This window comes from Oncorhynchus keta, chromosome 19 (genome assembly GCF_023373465.1).
Source record: "Oncorhynchus keta strain PuntledgeMale-10-30-2019 chromosome 19, Oket_V2, whole genome shotgun sequence".
In the NCBI taxonomy this organism is placed as follows: domain Eukaryota; kingdom Metazoa; phylum Chordata; class Actinopteri; order Salmoniformes; family Salmonidae; genus Oncorhynchus; species Oncorhynchus keta.
Window position 1 is genome coordinate 69,350,321 of NC_068439.1, and position 4,606 is coordinate 69,354,926.

Sequence of the window (4,606 nt, forward strand, 5' to 3'; positions counted from 1 at the left end):
AACATTATGTGAAAATGGCACATTTCTGTTTTGTACTAAAAAATATAAGTGACATCATCAACCAAGTATTTTTTATCCTGTATCTGATACATGATTTATTTTAGATAATTATTTTTGGACGGTACGTTGGTGAAGCACCGATTTTAACCAATTATGAGTAGGCATGGCTTACTAATTGCCTGCTCATAATTGGTTAAAATCAGGGCTTGCGACCAACTTTTTCCCTCACTGTCCCGAAGTACAATTTCAACTGTCCCAAACTGAATTTGAATAATCCCAAAATGAAATACTTAAAAGAAAATGTTTTGATATGCCAACATTGGTCTAGGTCATTTTCAGTGTTTTTAAAGTAATTGGTGTATTTCTGAGACAGATACAGACAGTTTATTACATCAATTTAAATTGTTAAGAAAAACACTTTTTGCATCTTAATTCAAACAGAGAAACATCCATTACATTATTTATTAATTGAACATGCTAACCACATTTAAACTGGGTGGTTCGAGCCCTGAATGCTGATTGGGTGACAGCCATGGGATATCAGACTGTATACCATGGGTATGACAAAAAAACATGTATTTTTACTGCTCTAATTACGTTGGTAACCAGTTTATAATAGCAATAAGGCATGAGGGGATGTGGTATTTCAACTTCCTGCTACTCATGCCAGGAATATAAGATATGAATATTATTAGTAGATGTGGATAGAAAACACTCTGACGTTTCTAAAACTGTTTGAATCATGTCTGTGAGTATAACAGAACTTATGTAGCAGGCAAAACCCCGAGGACTAACTGTTCAGAATGTATTTATTTTTTTGCCTCTGACTGTTCCCTGACTTATATTTGCCAAGGGATATTTCATAGGAACCTGTTTTCAGTTCCTACCACTTCCACTGGATGTCACCAGTCTTTGGATTTTGGTTGAGGTTTTTTAATTTGTGCAACGAAGAAGAAGCACATCCTGGAACAACGTTGCACTATTGAGAGTTGCGCAAGACGTATAAAGGAGCATGGTTTGTTTACTTGCTGACACAGATAGCACCATCTACAATTTGATTGATTATTAATGTTTAAAAATACCTAAAGTTGTATTACAAAAGTAGTTTGAAATATTTTGGCAAAGTGTATAGGCAACTTTTGAAATGTTTTGTAGTGACGTTGCGTTTTTTGGCAGCTGTTTTTTTCTGGATCAAACAAGTCAAATAAATGGACAGTTGGATATATATGGACGGAATTAATCGAACAAAAGGACCAATTGTGATGTTTATGGGACATATTGGAGTGCCAACAAAAGAAGCTCGTCAAAGGTAATGCATGTTTTATATTTTATTTCAGCGTTTTGTGTAGTGCCTGCAGGGTTGAAATATGCTACCCTCTTTGTTGACATTGTGCTATCATCAGATAATAGCTTCTTATGCTTTCGCCGAAAAGCTTTTTAAAATCTGACATATTTGCTGGATTCACAACGAGTGTAGCTTTAATTGAGTATCTTACTTGTGTGATTTAATGAATGATTGATTTTATATCATGATTTGAATTTGCCGCGCTGCATTTCCCCTGTTTTTTCCCCCAAGTGGGACGCAAGTGTCCCCTATACCATAAGAATTATGTATAAAATATACAGTGCATTCAGAAAGTATTCAGACCCCTTGACTTTTTCCATATGTTGTTACGTTAGCCTTTTTATCCATCACCAATCTACATACAATACCCTATAATGACAAAGCAAAAACATTTTTTTAGAAATGTTTTCAAATTTATTACAAATAAAAAACAGATATCACATTTACATAAGTCTTCAGACCCTTTACTCAGTACTTTGTTGAAGCACCTTTGGCAGCGATTACAGCCTCAAGTCAAGTTTCTCCCATTCTTCCCTGCAGATCCTGTCAAGCTCTGTCCGGTTGAATGGGAAGCGTTGCTGCATAGCTATTTTCAGGTCTCTCCAGAGATGTTTGATCGGGTTCAAATCCGGGCTCTGGCTGGGCCACTCAAGGACATTTAGAGACTTGTCCCAATGCCACTCCTGTGTTGTCTTGGCTGTATGCGTAGGGTCGTTGTCCTGTTTGAAGGTGAATCTTCTCCCCAGTCTGAGGTCCTGAGCTCTCTGGGGCAGGTTTTCATTAAGTATCTCTGTGTACTTTGCTCTGTTCATCTTTCCCTCTATTCTGACTAGCCTCCCAAAACATCCCCACAGCATGATGCTGCCACCACCATGCCTCACCGTAAGGATGGTGCCAGGTTTCCTCCAGACGTGACGCTTGGCATTCAGGCCAAAGAGTTCAATCTTGGTTTCATCGGTCCAGATAATTATGTTTCTCAGGGTCTGAGGGTGCCTTTTGGCAAACCAAGCAGGCTGTGATGTGCATTTTACTGAGGAGTGTCTTCCATATGGCCCTCTACCATAAAGGCCTGATTGCTCAATTTGGCCGGGCAGCCAGCTCTAGCAAGAGTCTTGGTGGTTCCAGACTTCTTCCATTTAAGAATGATGGAGGCCGCTGTGTTCTTTGGGGACCTTCAATGCTGCAGAATTTGTATGGTACCCTTCCCCAGATCTGTGTCTAGACACAATAAGTTATAGAAACATCTCAAGGATGATCACTGGAAACAGGATGCACCTGAGCTCAATTTCGAGTCTCATAGCAAAGGATCTGAATAGTTAAAAATGTCTAAAAAACTATTTTTGCTTTGTCATTATGGGGTATTGTGTGTAGATTGCTGAGATTAGATGAGACTGTGGTGTATTTAAAATGGTTGCAAATAGCCAATGGGATTTGTATGCAGGATTTGAGTTATTTAAATGAACAAATGACAATGGGGTTTCCGTTCTTGCATTGAAGTGATTGGATTACGAGATTGAAGGGCGGTAAAAATTCAATGATGTATTGGAGAGTTGGGCTGAAGACACTGTAGAGAGTAGTCGACTGCAATGTGTTAAGGAGAACGTTAAATAAATGTGTTCCGTTTATTATAAGAACACTTCGGAGTCTTCGGTAAAAGAACCCAGCATCTTAGGATGCAATAGAGACAAAAAATGGCTTGAGTCACTCGAGTCGTGTTTGTGCCTGTGAGATTGAGAGTCTGACTAGTATCCACGTTGCTTCTCTTCCCTAGCAGTTGCAACTAAAACATTGAAAAACAATCTAGCTTGTGTTCAAAACAATGTAAATAGCCAAGGAACATAAGGACAATGTCTCACTTCAGTAGACTTTCATTTCAAGTAAATTAAACAAACTTGTGCCAAAAATGTAATCTGTCACTCAGCTCTTCCATGTGTTCACGCACAGCCCCCAGCCAGGCAGTGTTGCAGCTTGAGGCTCACACATCCCACACAGAGCTAAGAGAGGTGTATGCAATTTGTGCCTTTTGAGGGCTTTTTGGTAGAACACACCTTCCCCATTGATATGAATTGAGTTGGCTCTGTCATTTTACACTGTGCTACTCAGAGTGAAAGGCCTCTTATCTTAAACTGTCAATGGTTATATTGAGAAGCTTGATCTGGAAGCTACATTGACTGGATTAAACCTGTGATTCTACTGGTCCACTGATAGTAGTATGATTCGCTTGGTGGCTGGAGGTGTTTAAATGTTATCCCAGCCATTAGTGAGTTACTGGAGGCCAGTGCAATTAAAATACAGAACATTATAACAGAGGCTTTTGAAATTTTGTGACATTCTATGCCACAAGTTAAAAACAGAAGTTTAAATCCTTCTATGGCATGTGTTCAAATTATAAAAAGTGAAAATCTTATTATGGAGACAGTGTCTAAATGAATAGGGCACTTACAGGACAATGTAAAATAGCCCTCACTGTATACTGTATACAATAGATTCCTGTGAAAATTCGGCAAAGTCTGCATATTTAGCTGAAATGCACTACAAGAGAGCTGTCATTTTGAAGAAGAAATCATGTTGTTTGATTTGTGAAATTTGCTTCAATCTCAGAGAGATTCTTGCTTATCGTTACCTTTTGTTAACGAGTGATAATTTCCATGTTGCATGATGCCTCTGTGAATAGGGCAATGAATACAGCATATGAATATTAACGATGATGGCTTCAGAAGTACTTTAGAAGTACTTCAGAAGTAGTACCGTGCTGACGTGAGGAAGTCATTTCAGTGAGTTAAGCCTCGCAAGTCTGCCTTACCCAGAAGGCATCCCAAGCCGCCGCCTCAGAGCATGTGCAGACAAGCTGGGTGTAGTGTTTAGGGACATTTTCAATATCTTTATATCCCAGTCTGTTGTCCCCACTTGCTTCAGGATTTTCACCATTGTTCCTATAGCCAAGTAAGCGAAAGTAACTTAAAACTTCTTGCATCGAGCAATCCCGTATCCGGGAGTGTAATCATAGCCTCAAGCTCATTACCATAACGCAACGTTAACTATTCATGAAAATCTCAAATGAAATGAAATAAATATATTGGCTCACAAGTTTAGCCTTTTGTTAACAACACTGTCATCTCAGATTTTCAAAATATGCTTTTCAACCATAGCTACACAAGCATTTGTGTAAGAGTATTGATAGCTAGCATAGCATTAAGCCTAGCATTCAGCAGGCAACATTTTCACAAAAACAAGAAAAGCATTCAAATAAAATAATTTACC